The 20,083-nt window shown below is 47.9% G+C and overlaps 1 protein-coding gene across 4 annotated transcripts in view; it reads left to right on the top strand.

Annotated features, from left to right (window-relative positions):
* The window catches only part of IL11RA (interleukin 11 receptor subunit alpha), a 108,332-nt gene that overhangs the window by 30,247 nt on the left and 58,002 nt on the right, over positions 1–20,083 (top strand). The window contains exon 1 of one of the 4 annotated variants that reach the window (XM_039361468.1): positions 6,221–6,398. The exons of the other annotated variants lie outside the window; for them this stretch is intronic. The gene's annotated coding sequence lies outside the window, so the exon portion shown is untranslated. Of the gene's footprint in view, positions 1–6,220; positions 6,399–20,083 lie in introns of those variants that run through there. 4 annotated transcript variants of the gene reach the window in all.

The following is a 20,083-nucleotide window of genomic DNA, read 5'->3' as shown; positions in this document are numbered from 1 at the left end:
AGCTTGCCTGGCCATGGCATTGAGGTCAGGATCTCAGGGTGGCTGAATCGTCTGATGAATGGTTAAGGCAGCGGTTCTCAACCTATGGGTCGTGACCCCATTTGGGGTCGATCGACCATTTCACGGGGGTCGCCAAGCAAGGCTGTCCGCCATTTTTCCCCTTTTCCGGCGGGTGCCTTATCTCCCATGGGCTGGGCCAGCTGGTGGCCCAACCGGTGGTCGGCCTGCTCCATCTCTGTCTTTGCCGCTTGCCAGCTACGCCTTGGCTGGCACAAGGGGCGGCACCACGCATGCGCGGCGCTCCCGGGCAGGGAAAGTCCTCAACTTACGGCGGTTGGGTAGTCCTCGTCTTATGACTGGTTTAGTCCTCGACTTACGACCAGTTTAGTCCTCGTCTTATGACCAGTTGGGGGTCATGGCATTAAAAAGGTTGAGAACCACTGGGTTAAGGGAACTAGGTATGCCTAGCCCAGTGGTTCCCAACCTTTTCTATACCTTGCACCCTTAGAACACTTCTGATATATTCTCACACCCCTTACAAACATTCAAAATAACGGCAACAAATTATGCATATACACTATACTTTTGAAAACCCAAGTTTTCGCACCCCCTGGAATCTCGTCTCGCACCCCTGGTTGGGAACCCTTGGTCTAGCCTAACAAACAGAAGGATAGAGGAGACATGATAGCAGCGTTCCAGTATCTCAGGGGCTGCCAGAAAGAAGAGGGAGTCAAGCTATCCTCCAAAGCACCAGAAAGCAGGAGAAGAAGCAACGGATGGAAACTAATCAAGGAGAGAAGGAACCTAGAACTAAGGAGAAACTCCCTGACAGTTAGAACAATTAACCAGTGGAACAACCTGCCTCCCAGAGTTGTGGGTGCTTCATCACTGGAGGTTTTCATGAAGAGACTGGACAACCATTTGCCTGCAGTGTTATAAGGTCTCCTGCTCTGAACAGCAGGTTAGACTAGAGCAGTGGTGGCGAACCTATGGCACGCGTGCCAGAGGCAGCACTCAGAGCCCTCTCTGTTGGCACACGCGCCACCACCATCAGCAGCGGGTGCATCAGGCCACCACTGCTGCCCAGAGCAGGAGCCCCGCCCAGCACAAAGGAGGCGAAGTGGCCAACTAGCAAGCTCGAGTAGAGGTGGTAGAGCAGAGGTCACCAACCATTGTCGATTGGTGGCCTGGAAGAAAAGGGAGGGGGGAGCATTTTGTATGCATGCATGAGTGCACAGGGCTGCAAGCACGCACTTGCTGCAAATGGGGCGGGGCTAGTGCCTGCATGACACTCACTAGCCCTGCCCCGTTCTTGCATGCTGCAGTGCCTTGTATCTGCACCCCACAGCACGGCCGTTTTTGTGCCTTGCAGCATGGTGGCCTGGGTTGCGTGCCAGAGGTGACACTCCGGAGTGCTTCCCTGCCCCCCCCCCCATGAGGACACCACAATGCTGATCCGGCCCTGGCACTTTGTGATAAACAAGTGGGTTTTGGGTTGCGGTTTTGGCACTTGGTCTCTAAAAGGTTCGCCATCACTTGACTAGAGGACCTCTAAGGTCCCTTCCAGGCCTGTGTGATTCTATGTTACATGTTATTTCTGTAAGGGAAGGATTATCCGTGGGGGGAAGGAAGAATTTTGCCCCCCTCTGCAGGCAGAAAAGAGGGGGATCTCCAAGGAAAGACCGGAGCCGAACCTTCAAAGGGACTGAACAGGTTGCTGGCTGAGCCTTGGAAGCTGCTGAATTTTAAGCCTGATTCCCAGAACATCCTTCAGCTACTGGGGGGTAGCCTTGATTAGATTGCTGCGGCTGAGCATCCAACTCACTTGGTAGATTTATGATCCAATCTCTTCTGCACAGCCGGGCCAGCGTTGTAGCATCAATGCGGACGGAAAACCTGCATCTAGCATCTTTCTCTCATCCAGATTTTGATCACGTGACTCTGGGGGACGCTGCAATGGTCCAAAGTGTGAAAAACAGTCAGAAGCCATTTTTTAGTGCCGTTGTAAGTTTGAACGGTCACTAAGGGAACTGTCGTAAGTTGAGGATTATCTGTCCTCCGAAGTAACTCGTCTATCATTCTTGGTGCTTGAGCGTAACCAGGATTTCTGCAGGGCGGGGTCCAAAAAGAACAGATGGTATAATTGAAACAGCACCTGAGTTTTACTTGTGACGCAGATGAAATGCACGTTCAACAACCTTTGTGTGCCACACACAAAAACCAGTGTTGAGTGTTGATCTCACAGTTTTCGTCTTGATTCGTCAGACTGTCCCTTGCCGAAGCCCAAATGAGTGAACCGCACAAGAGGCCTTTTGTGTGTGAATGCAGCCTCTCTCCTTCACCCGTTCACACGCTATGTTGCCTTCTAAGGTTTCAAGGCACTTCACAGGGATGAGTTCACTGCTGAAAATATGTAAAACAACATGCCCGGTTGACAGCAGAAATAACCAAACATCCCCATGTACGATATATTATTTTTAAAACCTCAGAGAGCTAGGGAGCATGTTGAATAAGGCCAGGATGCCTGGGGCCTTCCTAAAAAGGAAGTTTGCTGATAGCAGATGCGTCCTCGAAACGGAAGGCAGAGAGCTCGGCCTGGCTTTGGCGAGAACTCAAACTCTTAATTCCCTGGAATATGTTCCTAAACCACCTGCTAAGCCTGTTTCCTCAATGGAGCCTTTTTCTGGATTCACCCAATATATGGAACCAGCAGCTACCAGCAGAACCAGGTAGTCCTCGACTTACGACAGTTGAGCCCAAAATTTATGTTGCTAAGCAAGATAGTTGTTAAGTGAGTTTTGTCCAATTTTACGGCCTTTCTTGCCATAGTTGTTAAGTGAATCGCTGCAGCTGTTAAATTAGTCACACGGGTGTTAAGTGGCTTACACCTTGACTTTGCTTTTCAGAAGCAAAGGGACATCACAGCCGTCATAAATATGAGCCAGTTGCTCTGGAATTGCATCTTGAGTCAGACTGGAAGGTGCTATAGATGATTCGGTGCAGTGGCCGGGCCCCAGGCTGGCAGCCCCTGTGGTGCAGCTTGGGCTAATGCAGTGTTTCCCAAACTTGACAATTTTAAGGCATGTGGACTTCAACTCCCAGAATTCCACAGCCAGCAATGCTGGCTGTGGAATTTTGGGAGTTGAAGTCCACATGCCTTAAAATTGTCAAGTTTGGGAAACACTGGGCTAACATGTCCTTGAAGGAGAAGAGCTTGTGGCACTGCTCCAGATGGGAAGCAGCTGAGCCAGGAGATGCCATGGGAACCCACTGATGGGGGGAGGGGGGGCGCCCCACAATGTGCCACAGAGGGTTTTTTTCTTAAGTTCTGCATCCACTACTTAGAAAGAATGGAGTGAAGTGAAAAGTAGTGAAGTGTAGTGGAGGGGAGTGAAGTGAAATGAAAAGTGGAGTAGAGTGGAGTGGAGTGGAATGAAGTGAAATGAAGAGTGAATTGGAGTGGAGTGAAGTAAAGTGGAGTGAAGAGTGAAATGAAGTGGAATGTGGTGTGGAGTGGAATGAAGTAGAGTGAAGAATGAAGTGAAATGAAAAGTGAAGTGAAGAGTGGAGTGAAATAAAAAGGAGTACAGTGAAGTAAAATGAAAAGTGGAGTAGAATGAAGTGGAATGGAGTGAAGCAAAGTGGAGTGAAAAGTGGAATAGTGGAGTAAATGAAGTGGAGTGGTGTGGAGTGGAGTGAAGTAGAGAAATGAAATGAAGAGGAGTGGAGTGAAATGAAAAGTGGAGGAGAGTGGAGTGGACTGAAGTAAAATGGAGTGAAAAGGAGTAGAGTGGAGTAAAGAGTGAAAGGAAGTGGAGGAGTGGAGTGGTGTGGAGTGAAGAGTAGAGTGAAGTGAAATTAAAAGTGAAGTAGAGTGAAGTAAAGTGAAGAGTGGAGTGAAATGAAAAGGAGTAGAGTGAAGTGGAGTGGAGTGAAAAGTGGAGTAGAGTGGAGTAAAGAGGAGTGAAATGAAATGGAAAGTGGAATGGAGTGGCATAGCGTGAAGTTTGCTAAGCAGAAATCAAGAAATTCTACAGAGGACATTTCCTGCACCAGGGTAGGGCTGGCTGACCTCTGAAGGACCCTGACTGAAATGTGTCAACCCATACTTCTCTCTTCTTGACTTTGGGGGGGGGGGGAAGAGTGGGCCGGCTTCTCCACCTTCCTTCCCAGAAGAACCCACAGATGGAAGGTCCCAAGAATCAGCATCATCAGTCAAAGCAGCCCAGATGGCTGGAGCCAAAGGCCTGGTGGGGCATCAAGAAGCCCACCTGAATAATTAAGGCGCAGAACCAGCTCACCTGACACCTCCAGCTTGACGACAGTGGCCATCCGCCCTGGTCAACACACCCTGGTTGCTGCCAGGCCAGAGAAGATGGTCGCAAACTTCCAAGCAGGTTGGGCCAGCCAATGGTGGACCTCTTTAGAGCTGCTGCAGTTGAAGCCCAGGGGTCCTTCCAAGAGGCGCACGCTTCAGACTTGGCTCTGCTCTGCTCACAGGCCTCTGTAAGTCCTTGGGGTTTTCAGATGCCAGGGAGGAAACCACCGTGCTCGGCCTTCCCTCCAGAGTTGGCGCAGGGGCTGGAACCCCCTGGACGCTTGTGTGAAGAGTCCAGTGTGCTTTCTCTCCTTTTTCAAAAAGTGCAGGTTGATCTGAGTCACTCTTGGTGGCCTGTGGCGGACAGAGAGGCATCCGGCCAAAGACAGCAAAAGTCCTGATTGCCTTCTCTTCCTTGCCTGTTGCAATCTTTCGTTCTCCCCCTGCAATCATCCCAAGGGTGGTCTCACCAGTGTGATATAAAGTGGTGCTATCGCTTCTTGTGATCTTGATGCTCTCCCTCTATTACAGGGCTCTTCAAACTTGGCCCTTTTATGACTTGTGGACTTCAACTCCCAGGATTTCACAGCCAGCGTGCATGCTGGCTGAGGAATTCTGGGAGTTGAAGTCCACAAGTCATAAAAGGGCCAAGTTTGAAGACCCCTGCTCTATTAGATCAGGGAGCTGCTTGTTGTACCTGTGACCTTTTACACCACTCTGAGTTTCCTCTGAGGTGTAAAGAGAGGGCTTGAGGGAGAAGACCACGAAGATCGTCCCATCCCCATATTAAAATGTCTAGTCTCTTCTTAAAAACTTCCAGTTTTGGAGCATTCACTTCTGGAGGCAGGTTGTTCTCACTGTCAGAAAATTTCTTCTTAGTTCTAGGTTGCTTCTCTATTGGGTTAGTTGCTTCTTGTCCTGCCTTCAGATGTTTTGGAGAATAGCTTGACTCCCTCTTCTTTGTGGCAGGCAGCTCCTGAGATATTGGAAGACTGCTATCATGTCACCCCTCGTCCTTCTCTTCATTAGACATGCCCAATTTCAGCAACTGTTCCTTATATGTTTTAGCCTCCAGTCCCCTGATCATCTTTGTTGCTCTTCTCTAGAGTCTCAACATCTTTTTTACATTGTGGTGATCAAAATTGGATGCAGTACTCCTAGTGTGGCCACTTGAAAGCTTAGAAAAGACCAGCATTTTTGGAGGGCTTATAAACCCAGACTGGGTTAAGAAGGATGAGCCAAGGGTGCTTCTCCATATGTAAAGGGGCCTTGTCAATTGCCCTGGAAGCTTTGTTGAAGAATTATTATTATTTCATCTTCAATTCGATTCATAGCCTGGGACTGGTAAAAACTTAACAGTTCAAGTCCTAACCAAGGACCTAACAGCTGTTAACTAGGAAGTTCTGAGTAGGGTGGGTTTTGTTTTGCAAAATCAGGATATTCAGGTCTAATAATTTCAAAATTCTCATGTGTCTATGCAGCTCTGTGGGTATTGCTCCAAATGCTCCTGTTACTATTGGTACAACCATTTATTTCTTCCCCCATAATCACTCCACTTCAATTTGCATTATTTACAATATTACATTATTATTATTATTTAAGATTTAATCTTCAATTCGATTCACAGTCTGGGACTTGTAAAAAATTAACAGGTCAAGTCCTAACCAAGGACCTGGATTGGAGCTGTTAAGTAACGTCTGAGTATTACAGGCAGTTCTGAGTAGGGTGGTTTTTTGCAAAGTCAGGATATTCAGGTCTAATAAGTTCAAAATAGTCGCCGAACTTCAATTTGCAGATCACAACATTTTGTTATTTTTTCTAGCTGCTTCTCTTCAATTCGTGCATCACCTGGCTTTGCAATATCAATGAACCAGACTTTTTATCTTTTCCACAATAGGGGTCTCTGCCTGTCCCACTGGATCTTGACTTGCTCATCTTCAAGAACTTTGTCGATTTGGTGTTCCCAGTCATTTTTGCTGCATTCGAACCCAAACTTCTGGCAAAGCTTCCAGTGTATGCTTTGGGCAACTTGACCACCACGTTGTAGATAATCGGTCTGAGATTTTTGCTGCAGCAAAAGGTGACCCCTGTTTCATCTTTCTCGTTGCGTAAGCAACATTTGCTGTTGCTGCTGACATGTTGAATTTTGCTTTAATGGAATTGGTCTGCAAGCCTTGTTCTTGGCTGTTGTTGTTGTTTATGCTGTCCATTATCCCTGAAGGTGTCTCTGGGCAGCTTAAGAATATTAAAGACATTAGAGAAAGTCCCTTTTGACTTCTCCAATTGGCCTGTTTAAGCCCAGATTGGCTGTTCCTCTCTGTAGCTTCAAATTTGAATTGGCCTGCTGTGAATTTTATCCACTCCCTCCCCACCCAGTTCCCCTTCCCCGGACCCCACATGCTTCAGACAGTTTTCCCCCTTCCAACTCCTCTATCTGCCAAATATTTGCAGAAACCCAGATGTTGCATCTGGAAATAATCTGGACCGGGTGGGGTCAGTGAGAGGAACCAATATTCCTATCTTTGTTCTGATTGCAGAATTGATGGGCTTTGGTATAGAAAACTGCACACGCACACAAACACACGCACACAAACACTTACAACCACAGACCCCTATGAAGTGGCCAAGCGAATCATTGCTGGAGACACTGGGCTCCCTGCCTTCTTCTGAGGCTGCTTTGAAGCCCAGAGAATTTCAAGGAGTCATGGGAGGGGGTGTCCTGCTCCTGGTCTTTGCAGGGGACCCCTCACCACCACCACCCTACACCCCCTTCTCTGCACAGAAGCCCATTTTGACTTTAAGATCACTTTGCAGCCAGAGTGAACCTGGGGCTCTGTCCAGGCTGTGGATTTAATGTGGCTCCAGGATAGGGAAGGTTGGTATATAGCAGGGGTAGGCAACCTTGGCTCTTTTATGACTCGTGGACTTCAACTCCCAGAATTCCTGAGCCAGTTCATGTCAACCCCACCCTCTTCTAGCACTGAGTCATGCTGGCTGAGGTATTCTGGGAGTTGAAGTCCACAAGTCTTAAAGTTGCCAAGGTCGGACATCCCTGGTTGGACACCCCTGCTTTAGACATATGAAGATTAATATGGTTGCTTAGGATCAGAGTATCACTTCAGCAGGATATAAAATAATGTCATAAGCATGTTATAAAAGCAAACACTGGAGACTGGAAAGTTGGAGAGCTGAATCGTCCATCCATTATACAGTGTTTTTTGACTTTGGCATGCTGACGGGGGGAATTCTGGGAACTGAAGTCCACGCATCTTATAGTTACCAAGGTTCAGAAGCATCATGTTGCAGGATTGACAAGGGATCCTCCAGGAGTAGGCAACCTTGGCTCTTTTATGACTCCCAGAATTCCTGAGCCAACATGGCTCAGCTTGGAAACCTCTCCCTTTCCCCTCAGCATGGCTGGCTCAGGAATTCTGGGAGTTGAAGTCCACGAGTCATAAAAGAGCCAAGGTTGCCTACCCCTGGTATATACTCAGGGATGCCCATAATAAAAAGCTGGCAAGAGTTTTGATCACACCATCTTGACTTTTCTGGAGACATCCCCCCCCCCGCCATCCCAAAGGCTAGGGAGAGGACAGAAGGGCAGTGAGCAGCAGAAAATGGGGCAAAGTATGGACTGAGTGGGTGGGGGGCTTTAGTCAGTCAAACCCAGAGCAATGGAGAAGCGGCTGAAGGGCAACAGTGGGACTGCAGGAGCAAAGCAGTTACTGGGAAAGTGCCAGATCTGGTCCCATCATTCCCCAGCCAGGGCTGTGATTGCATTGACAAGCCCTGTTCCCTTGGTGCCGTGGCATCTGGGTTGATGAGCGGGTTCCAACAGCCTTGGCAATGAGCAGCTCTTCTGGCTGATTCGGGCACAAAGAGGATCCTTGTTCAGCAGTTATACGAAGTCAAAAGCCTTTGGAGGAGGGAGGGGGCCATCTGGAGCTGGGCAATATGGCCGCAACTATGCAGGGTTGGGATTGACAGATTAACACTTCGGAGATTTATGCAGATTAACACATTGGTAATCCTATTTTGGGCCTCGCCTCAGTTTTCCTTTCTCCTCCCCACTTCCCTGTCCTGCCAGCCACTTAGAGACAGTCCTCGATTTACACCAGTCCATTTAGTGACCGTTTGAAGTTACGACGACATTGAAAAAAAGTGACTTATGACCATCTTTCACACTTCATGACCCTTGCAGCATTCTCCCCCCCCCATAAGTGATTTACATTCGGATGCTTGGCAGCTGACTCCCATTTACGACGGTTGCAGTGTCCCAGAGTCACGTGATCTCCTTTTGCGACCTTCTGACATAAATCTGGGGCTCACTTGTGGTAAATTGAGGACTACTTGTTCTAAGATTTGCGAGCTTCTCATTGCCTCTGTGTGTGTGTTTGTGTGTGTGTGTGTATGTGTGTGTGCACAGCATCTCAATGGCTTCATTCCGTCTCCTCTCGTTTTCTTAATTTAGTCCGTTAACAAATTACTAACGAAGTGCAGAAGCTGGTGGTGAGGGGTCCCCTGCAAAGACCAGGAGCAGGACACCCCCTCCCATGACTCCTTGAAATTCTCTGGGCTTCAAAGCAGCCTCAGAAGAAGGCAGGGAGCCCAGTGTCTCCAGAGAACGTGATTGGACAGGGAAGCAGGAAAAATTCATCCCCCCCCCACAAAGAAAGCTACTTGTGGTCGGACTCCCATGCTGCTGACTGAGGGGGGGGCAGATGGGGAAGCTGCAGCTGTTGGCCACCCCCCTCTCGCTGGCCCTTTCTGCTTGTGGCAGCTGTTTAGCCTTCTGCCCAACCAGTCAAGGGAGCTGGGTGATAGTTCCAGGTGCCAAGGCAATTGGTGGGGGGCTGCGTTATCCTTGGGGGGGGGGAGAAGGAGCTGCCTCTAGGCCGGACTTTGAGGGAAGGAGAGGAAGGTCTTTTTCACTGGGCAGCTCTAGTGCTTTCCTGCTATTTCTTCCATCCTTTGAACCCTCTGTTCCCAAACATCTGGAGGAAAAAGACAGTTCCTACTTTAACTGTTGACAGTTTTCCTCCTAATTCTGGGGGGAGGACATGGTGCCAAGCCAAGGAAAGCCTCCATCTCTGTCTGTCTCTGGCACATGCTGCAAAAGCAGAATTTATGGTCCTTCCACTTTCCCCAAAGCAAACGGAGGATGGATGGATGGATGGATGGATGGATGGATGGATGGATGGATGGACGGACAGACAGATGTGGCTCCTGGCAGATTGATTGAGATGCAGCCAGGACAGAAGGGAGGGGGGCTTCAGTCCAGAATTAATCAGCAGGTGTGTCTGGGCTAATTAGGGGTGACATAATACCAGTGTTCCAATATCTGGGGGGCTGCCCCAAAGAGGAGGGGGTCATCCTATTCTCCAAAGCACCAGAAGACAAGATAAGAAGCAATGGCTGGAAACTAATCAAGGAGAGAAGCAACCTGGAATTAAGGAGAACCTTCCTAAGAGTGAGAACAATTAATGCGTGGGACGGCTTATCTTCAGAAGTTGTAGCTGCTCCATCACTGGAAGTCTTTACGAAGAGATTGGACAGCCACTTGCTTGGAATGGAATAAGATTGCCTGCTTGAGCAGGGGGATGGATTAGAAGACTTCCAAGATCCCTTCCAGCTCTGTTATTCTGTAAAGGGCAGAAGGGGGTCAGCTCCTTTGTGGACGCTGGGTCTGCAGTGCCCTCTGCAGCCAGCCTTGGCCAGGGAAGGGTCTTCCTGGCGCAGTGGGAAAGTGGTGAAGCCTGACTGCTTGCAGGGTCTTGGTAGAGCAGGGGGTCCATAGGGCAGAGCAGTAAAGCATCCTCCAGCCTTTCCAATGGCCAACCAATGCCCCCCCCCCCCGTGCAGAAGCCAGGACAGAGCTGTTGCCTAAAGCCGTCTTACCCAACCTGGGCAGTCTCAACTGCCAACATGCCACAACTGGAGACTGATGGGTTGCAACTGCTCTGTTGTCCAGGAAGGAAATGCAGATGAGCCAGAGAGGGCAGCCTTGTACAGCCATAGTGACAGGAGGGGGGGGGGGTGTCTTCAAAGGACTTTTTGCTTCTGTTCTGCTCGAGCAGCAAAACCTGTTATGTGCTCTGGATGGCTAGTTGTGGGTAACAAGGACAAAAGACCTGGCATTACTAACTCAATTGATTTTCCGTCAACCAACTATGCAGTGCAGATAAATCGGCTGTTACTTTTCTGTCCGATGTGCAAATATCCTTGTCTTTTCCCACCGCCACCACCGCAAGAACCTTGTGGACCAATTTTCTTTTTAGTCAGCTGGAAGAGACCTTGTAGGTCTTCTAGTCCAGCCCCCTGCTCAAGCAGGAGATCCAATCCTATTCCAGACAAATGGCTATCCAGTCTCTTCTTAAAACCCTCCAGTGATGGAGCACCCACCATTTCTGGTGACAAGCTGTTCCACTGGTTAATTGTCCTCACTGTCAGGAAGTTTCTCCTTAGTTCTAAGTTGCTGCTCTCCTTGATTAGTTTTCATGCACTGATTCTTGTTCTGCCTTCTGGTGCTTTGGAGAATACTTTGACTACCCTGAGATATTGGAATCCTGCAATCATGTCACGCCTAGACCTTCTTTTCATTAAACCAGACCATTCCCAAGCATACCCAAGCACTCCGAGTTTTTTAGCAATGTCCATTTTGCTCTCCGAGTTCATACTATTCTAAACCTAGTCCTAAGTGAAATTTTCCCAAATAGGCTTTTCCCATATATTTTACCAGGAAACATAGGGAGGACACCGAAGAAAACTCAGTGCACTCCTAACCATTCCCAAGCATTCCGAGTTTCTTGGCAATGTCCATTTTGCTATATGATTTCATGGTGACCTAACCCTAAGTGGAATTTTCCTAAATAGGATTTTTCCATATATTTTACCAGGAAACATATATAGGGCAGACTACAAAAATCTGCACCTTCCTAACCATACCCAAGCATCCCGAGTTTTTTGGTAATGTCCATTTTGCTCTCCAAGTTCATGGTGACCTAACCCTAACCCTAAGTGGAATTTTCCCAAATAGGTTTTTCCCATATATTTTACCAGGAAACATAGGTAGGACACTGTAGAAAAGTCAGTATCCTCCTAACTAGACATATACAATTTCTGCAACCATTCTTCATACGTTTTATTCTCCAGGCCCTTCATCATCTTAGTTGCTTTTCTTTCTTCTTCTTTTTCCAAAGTCTCGACATCTTTTTTGTAATGCGGTGACCAAAACTGGATGCAGTGTCCCAAGTGTGGCCTTCTTTGTTTTTTGTTGGAGGTCAGCTCTGGTGGGCAAGAGGTCTGACCCCTTTGGGTTTCCAGCAGCTTGGGGGTATCCAGAAGAGTTTGGGGGAGGTCACTTTTGCAAAGTTTGGGCCTTGGCTCCCTTGCAGACCTCCCCCCCCACCCCCACTTCCCTATTTCCGAGTTGAAGGTGTTCAGAGGCTGGTTGGCACTTTTCTGCAGCCTTCTTGATCAGGAATTCCATCTGGGGTTGCTTTCTGGTGCCTGAAGTTTCATTCCCAAGTTATCCGCCTTGCTAATGTTTACTTCTTGCAGAGTCATAATTTATCTCGACTGATTGTTTGCCAAACTGCAGTGAGGAATGGCAGGGCGGGAGGGGAAAGAATGCTGTGCTTAATACTAAGAAGCGTCTAGAAGGGAAGGATGGAGAAATTGCAGCAAACAGCACCTTTGCTCTGTCCAGTGTATAGGGGGGGAAAAAAACCGGGGCAAATTTTCAATCTATGCGTGTTCTTCCACAGGAGGGCAAAATGGTCCATCAAACTGGGTGGATGCTGCACCCAAACGGTCCAGAACTTAAGGCATTCTGAATCTTGGCAGAGTTGGATACCACCACACATGTGTGCATGTACACACACACACACACACACACACACACACACACACAGAGAGAGTTCTACACTTAGCAGTTCCAATCCTCACAGCTTGTAAAAGGGCTCAGATTAGACAGGGCCAGATACTGTAAACCTGCCCTTGAAGAAGCCCCAAGGGGAGACTAAGCATTAAATCAGCCCAAGTGAACACAGAAGATCCCCCACCCCCCCACCCCCGAAGGTTGCAAGGCCTTTTTGCTGTGCTGAGCGAGGGTTTCTGGGGGATTTTGCCTCCCTGTGGCTGAATGCTGAGTGTGTAAAGAGCAGGCGGGCCCTGGGATTGGCAGGGAGATAGTGGTGCCACAGTTGAAGCTCTGCCAGCTGCTGTTCACATAAGGCAATGTTTATCAAACTTGGCAACTTGAAGATAAGTGGACTAACTCCCAGAATCTCACAGCCAGCTTGCTTTAAGATGTAAGGACTTCAGTTCCCAGAATTCCTCAGATAGCATGCTTTAAGATGGGTGAACTTCAGCTCCCAGAATTCTTTCGCCGGACTGCTTTAAGATGGGAAGACTTTGGTTCCCAGAATGCCCAGCCAGCATGCTTTAAAATGGGTGAACTTCAACTCCCAGAATTCCCCAGCCAGCATGCTTTAAGCTGAATGGACTTCAACTCCCAGAATCCCCCAGCCAACATGTTTTAAGATGGTTAGACTTGGATAGGTGGTGGAAGGGCTGCAGTGAGCATGGGACCACCCTTGTTCTGTAACAGGACATGCTTGGTTTGGTGGAACCCAGGGCCAGGGCAGGAGGGGGACTCAGAAGACCCTCCCACTCCCGAATGAAGGGAGACACATCAGTGGATTCAGAGGACTGGTATGGAAACCCGCTTGGCACAAAAAGAAAGCCAGAGTTAGATTTAAAAATGGGATTCAAAAATTCACTTAATGGGCTAGGTAGCTTTTTGGAGTGACTGGTTTCATATTCAGGATTAAAATTTATAAGGGAATTTAAAATTAATTGTTAGATTATAGTTTTGATTGTTAGATGGAAATACATTTGTGATAATGGAAGATATTTTGTTAGTAAATGAAATAGAATATATTTGTGAACAAAGTAAGAAGGTAAATTTTGGAACAACATGTCTATTCTAGTTATGTTAAGTATTTTATAACGAAATGAGAGAAATTAAGGTTATCCAAAACTTAAATATTGTTTATAAAACCTAAATTAGAACATGGTAAATGGAATTAAGTAAAACTTAAAAACAGGACTTGGATATGTATTTTGCTCCTGCTTTTCCCCCTGCCCAAAGAAAAACAACCTTGGGGCTTTATGGTGCCCCCTCTGCTTCTCCTCTATCCATGGGCCTCTGACCAGCCAGGCTCTTCAAGACAAGATGGAGGGTTCTTATCTTCCCATTAGAAAGGGGGTCTGGGGTGTGACAGACCCCCAAATGGCAGCTGTCCTTCACGATTCCATTGGTTGATGAAGGATATTCTGGGGGGGGGTGCAGTCTGAATACAGAATGACAAAGTTGGAAGGGACCCTGGAGATCTTCTAGTCCAACCCCGTGCTCAAGCAGGAGACCTCTATCATTCCAGACAAATGGCTGCCCAATCTTTTCTTTAAAACCTCCAGGGATGGAGCATCCACAACGTCTGAAGACAAACCGACCCATTGATTAATTAACAACAGAATAACCGCGTTGGGAGGGACCTTGGAAGTCCAACATTCTGTCCAAGCAGGAGATCCTCTCTCATTCTGGACAAATGGCGCTATGCAGTCTCTTCTTGAAAACCCCCAGTGATGGAGCCCCCACAACCGCATTCAGACAGAGCCCTCTGCCTACCCCAAGGAAGCTCAGCCAAGGGAGGCGATTCGGGAGGAACAAAGGGCAGCCCTTCCCAGCTCTTGTCCTCCCCAGGGAAAAGGGGTCAGATTTCCCCCCTCTCCCCCAGACCACTGAGGGGGCACAACGTGGCCAGGAGAGGCCAGCCCCAGTCCTCTAGGCTGGCTTCCCTTCCTGTTGCGTAAGGGAGAGGCCAGGACTGTCCCCAAACGGCTTCCTTCCTCTTCTGCTAAAATTCCCTATCCACCCTAACACACCCCTGCCATGCTCGGATCAGTTCCTAGCCTCCCCGTCCCACTTCTTGGGAACTCTGAGAATTGCAACTTATTCACCAGGGCCTCGGGAAGAAAAGATTTATGTACTGCCCTGATTATCATGCGCACGTTCCTGGTTATATGGAAGTCTGCCATTTTCTTCCAGTGAAGAACTTTGTGACCGAAATAAATTCTGGCTTCTGCTGAATTCAGAAGGACTTTCTTTTCGTAAAAGTTCTATGTCAGCATTCTGAGCATTGGGGGGGGGGTCTGAGGTGGGGAGGGCATGGTGGAGTTTCTCGGCCAGGAACCAGAAGACCCCCACGGGCATTGGGTCTCACTCAGGCAGGGGGTGGAGGCTGTATTTGCCCATCTTCAGAGTAACAGAGTTAGAAGGGGCCTTGGAAGTCTTCTAGTCCAACCCCCTGCTCACGTAGGAGAACCTAGACCAGGGGTAGACAACCTTGGCTCTTTTATGACTTGTGGACTTCAACTCCCAGAATTCCTGAGCCAACATGGCTCAGCTTGGAAGCCTCTCCCTTTCTCCTCAGCATGGCTGGCTCAGGAATTCTGGGAGTTGAAGTCCATGAGTCATAAAAGAGCCAAGGTGGCCTACCCCTGTCCTAAGTCCTCCTGTTCTAAGCGGTGAGCCTCCTAGACCAGGGGTAGGCAACCTTGGCTCTTTTATGACTTGTGGACTTCAACTCCCAGAATTCCTGAGCCAGCATGGCTCAGTTTGAAAGCCTCTCCCTTTCTCCTCAGCATGGCTGGCTCAGGAATTCTGGGAGTTGAAGTCCATGAGTCATAAAAGAACCAAGGTTGCCTACCCCTGACCTAGACCATTTCAAATGGTTGTCCAATCTCTTCTTTAAAACGCTCCATTGATTGAAGCACCCACAACTCCTGGAGGCCAGTCGTTCCACTGGTTAATTGTCCTCACTCTTGGGAAAGTCCAACAGCTTGGTTTCTTCCTCTTGAACATTTATATCTGCACAAACAGAACTGGGTAGGAGCAATGAAGGTGGTGCAACCTTTGCAAGGGTCTTTGCCTGGGGAGGGAGGCTTGGGGGGTCACGGGGGGCTGAGCAGAGCAGCCAGCCAAGCCTGAACTGTGGGGACCAGCAAAGCAAGAGGGGAGGGCCTGGCTTTGCCTTTTGCTGCTGGCTTTTGCAAAGCCTGGGCCAGCCACACATCCCTTGCCTCGTGTCTCAGTGGAAAAATGAGGCTGGGGGAGCAGGTCCTGTGCCCAGACCGCCCCCCCCTCTTCATGAGGAAGTGAGGGGAGGGGGCAGAAGCCCCTGCAGCATTTGCCTCAGGCAGAATTGGAGGGACTTTGGAAAAAAACAAGCAGGAAAATAGCTGAGGTGTTTAAACCTGGCCATGGGATAGGAACTGTTAGGCCTCTCTCTCCAGAATTAGAACCCACAGCCAGGCAGGAAGAGTTTGATGGGCAAACTTTGGGGGGGGGCAGGCATTGCTCCTGTGAGAGGATTGGGGGAGGCACGGGGTGGAATTGAGGGACAGGGAGGGTGACTACGTCAGGCCTGGAGATTTGGAGAAGCACTGGAAGTTTTTTTCTTGGCTAGAGAAACAAAAAAGAATGAAGTTACACAATTACAACAATCCCCCCCCCAAAAAAACACACCCTGACCCTGGTTTCCAGAAAGTTTGTAGAGGCTGGGCTGTGTCATGGAGCCCTTAAGGCAGGGCTGAGCTCACGTTTCTTTGGGTTTTAGTGTTTAGATTCTCTATGGCTTGTATTGTAATGGAAGAAGTTTTCGTTTTCATTTGATTATGCAAGGAGCAATATTGCGTTGATTGCGTTTATTTTCTTTTATATCTGTTTTACCGGAGTAATGGATTTGGGAAAATGTACCCTACTCAGAATTGGACCGATTGGAAGCCCTGTAAATAAATAAAAGGAACAATTCAGAATGTATGCTGCAGTTTTGCAATATTTCCATCCTAAAGTTGATTTTTCGCCAACTCTTGGTATTTCATTTTTTTCCTTAAATGTAATTTTTTTCCTTAATTTTATGTATTATTTATTTGTTTGTTTTTAAAGTTTGTTTAAATTTGTAAGCTGCCCAACTCCATTACAACTTTGGCTGACGTACTATATACAAAATTTAAAATAAAACAATCTATGCAGTAGTTGTGGTTGGCAAGGGAAACATCCTGTCCCAACATCCTGGATGGGTTATCAACATTTTCAGCTAACAAATCAAAGAAAGAAGTTTCTGGGAGGTGTTTGGCTGTAGGGCAGAATTCTCAACCATGGCTCCTTTAAGATGAGTGGACTTCAACTCCCAAAATTCCCCAGCCAGCCTGCTGCTTGGGGAATCCTGGGAGTTGAAGTCCATCCTCCTTAAAGCTGCCATGGTTGAGAAACTATTTGGGTCTCTGTCTTCCCGTGTCCAGCAGCAGGCAAACTTTGAGCTGCAGGAAGCCATGAAGCTGGGCTGATTTAAAAAGAGCTGGGATCTTGGGTTTTGCAGGTTAATAGGTTTGTTGTTACAGAAATGGCTAGTTTATATTATTATATAAAAATACAATGTTGAGGTTTGATGCTATTATCTTATTCTACTGCCCCAAAAGGAATCAGACGTCAAGGCTTTTTCCTTCTTTTTTCCCTTTGCCCTACACTTTTCTCTTAACCTTTTCCTCCCTTATTTTTCCATTATCAATCAAAATAGAGCTGGAAGGGACCTTGGAGGTCTTCTAGTCCAGCCCCTTGCTCAAGCAGGAGACCCTGGTGTATATCATTTCAGACAAGTGGCTGTCAAATCTCTTTCTGAAAACTTCCAGTGATGGAGCATCCACAACTTCTGGAGGCAAGCTGTTCCGCTGGTTGATTGTTCACATTGTTAGGAAGTTTCTCCTTAATTCCAGGTTGCTTCTCTCCTTGATTAGTTTCCATCCATTGTTTCTTGTCCTGCCTTCTGGTGCTTTGGAAAATAAATTGACCCCCCCCCTCCTTATGGTAGCCTCTCAAATATTGGAAGACTGTTATCATGTCCCCCCTAGTCCTTCTTTTCTCCAGACTGGCCATACCCAAATCCTGCAACCATTCTTCATATGTTTTTGTCTCTAGGCCTTTAATCATCTTAGTTGCTCTTCTCTGCACTTTTTCCAAAGTCTCAACATCTTTTTTGTAATGTGGTGACCAAAACTGGATGCAGTATTCCAGGTGTGGCCTTACTAAGGCTTTATAAAGTGGTAATAATACTTCGCGTGATCTTGATTCTATGCTTCTGTTTACACAACCAAGGATAGTATTGACTTTTTTGGCAGCTGTCACACACGGCTGGCTCATGTTTAAGTGATCATCCATTAGGACTCCAAGGTCCCTCTCGCAGTTACTGTTTTAGAGCTGGGTTTCGCCTAATCTATACTTCTACCTTTGGTTTTTCCTGCCCAGGTGTAAAAGCTTGCTTTTCTCCACATTAAATATCATTTTGTTGGATAGGGCCAATTAATCAAGTCTGTCAGGACCTTTTTGGATCCTGAACTTGTCTTCTGGGGTGTTAGCTATTCCTGCCAGCTTAGTGTCATCTGCACATTTGATGAGTTCCCCTTTTATTCCCTCATCTAAGTCATTTATGAAGCCATAGAAGAGTATATTTTCTTTTGTGTTTTTGTATTTTATATTGTATTTGCATAAACTACGGTAATAAAAATTTTGAATTACAAAGAGTGAAAATAAAAAAGAGCTGGGATCAGCCCAGGGGATCCACAGTATCTCAGGAACACAGCAATTCCAATCATTGCTGCGGTCTTCCTAAACAAGGAGGAGCAGTGCCTGGGCTCTGCTGGGTCCTTATGGCAGGGCTCTCCAGACGTGGCAACTTTAAGACTTGTGGACATCAACTCCCAGAATTCCTCAGCCAGCACTTCAGTTCCCAGAATTCATGCTGGCTGGAAAATTCTGGGAGCTGAAGTCCACATGTCTTAAAGTTGCTAAGGTTGGAGAGCCCTGCCTTATGCCCTTGGAGAAAGGTGACTGCTGATGGGGAAGCAGAGATGCTGCCTTGGCTGCATGCCCAAGCCAGCCACAGACGGGGCTGCCAGCTCTTCCTTGAACTCCGACGGGCTCCTCTTCCCAACCGCTTGTGGGTCAAGGGCTGGGAAGCCTCCCAGAGGACCATGCAAAGAAAGGGAGGATTGGCGAATAAGCAGGGAGGGAAAGGAGGATGGTCAGATCTGGCTATGAAAGGCCAGTGAGATCCAGGAGGTTCTCGGGGGCTGGAGGCGCCCTTCCCGGTCCATCTTCCCAGATAAACATGGCCACATTGCCAAGCTTTTACGGATAGAGAGTGTGATCATGTGGTTAATGTGTGGGTATTTCTTTCTGGAGAATCCAATCTGAGTCGGTCACTGGGAGCAAAGGTTTGTTCTTCCAAGCTTCTTGGCTCGTGCTGGAGTCCATCCTCAGGGAACTTTTCTCTCTCCAGAATGTGTGCGCTGCGTTGTTCTACGCATTGTATTTATACGGTTATATGGTTCATGTGGTTACAAGGAAACAACAATTAACGACTTAATAGCCAGAGACCTCCAAGGTCCCGTCCAACTTTATTATTATTATTATGATCAACACCCTAGTTAACAAGTAAAAGCTACATACAACCAGGAACCACTAAGAAGAGGGGGGGTCAATCTATTCTCCAAGGCAGGACAAGAAGCAAGGGATGGAAACTAATGAAGGAGAGAGAAAAATCTAGAAGTCAGGAGAAATGTCCTGATGGTGAGAATAATTAATCAGCAGAACAATTTGTTTCCAGAAGTTGTGGGTGCTCCATCACTGGAGGTTTAAAAAGAAAAGATCGGATAGCCACTTGTCTGAAGTAATATAGGGCAGAGGCCCCCAATCTTTTAGGCACCAGGGACCGGTTCTGTGGGGAGAGATTTTTCCACAGACCGGAGGGGATGTGGTTTCTTGTGTTGCTAGTTTGTGCAGCCCGGGTTTTGGCATGTCACCGCCCGGTGCTGGTCCACCGATCAGAGGTCGGGGACCTCTGTATAGGGCAGTGGTGGTGAACCTATGGCACACGTGCCAGAGGTGGCACTCAGAGCCCTCTCTGTTGGCACACACACTACCTGCCACCGCCGCCCGGAGCAGGAGCCCCGCCCAGCACAAAGCAGGCGAAGCGGCCGACTAGCAAGCTCAAGTAGAGGTGGTAGAGCAGAGCTCACCAACCATTGTTGGACTGGAAGAAAAGGGAGGGGGAAGCATTTTGCACTGCAAATGGGGCAGGGCTAGTGGCTGCGTGATACTCACTAGCCCTGCCCTGTTCTTGCCTGATGCAGCGCCTTGTATCTGCACCCTGCAGTGCGGTGTTGGCCATTTTTGCGCCTTGCAGCACGGTGGCCCATTTTTGCACCCCCAGTTTTTGCGTGCCAGAGGCGGCACTCAGAGGCATCTCCCTGCCCCCCCCCCTCGAGGACACCACAATGCTGATGCAGCCCTGGCACTTTGCGATAAATAAATGGGTTTTGGGTTGCGGTTTGGGCACTCGGTCTCTAAAAGGTTCGCCATCACTGGTATAGGATTTCCTGCCTGAGCAGGGGGTTAGATTAGAAAACCTCAAAGTCCTTTCCAACTCTGTTATTTCTTCTATTCTATTCTATTCTATTCTATTCTATTCTATTCTATTCTATTCTATTCCATTCCAAATACAACACACAGAACAGCCCAGGGCACACATTCTGGAAAGAAAGAAGTTCCTTGGGGATGGGTTCCAGAACGAGTCTGAAAGCTTGGAAAAATAAAACTTTGGTTCCTGTGACCAACCCAGATTGGATCCTGTAACATTATCCTGG

Source organism: Crotalus tigris, unplaced genomic scaffold, assembly GCF_016545835.1.
Source record: "Crotalus tigris isolate CLP2741 ecotype Arizona unplaced genomic scaffold, ASM1654583v1 scf7180000019276.598803, whole genome shotgun sequence".
NCBI classification, from domain to species: domain Eukaryota; kingdom Metazoa; phylum Chordata; class Lepidosauria; order Squamata; family Viperidae; genus Crotalus; species Crotalus tigris.
Note: the sequence above shows the minus strand (reverse complement) of the source record. Positions and strands in the feature narration are given on the sequence as shown.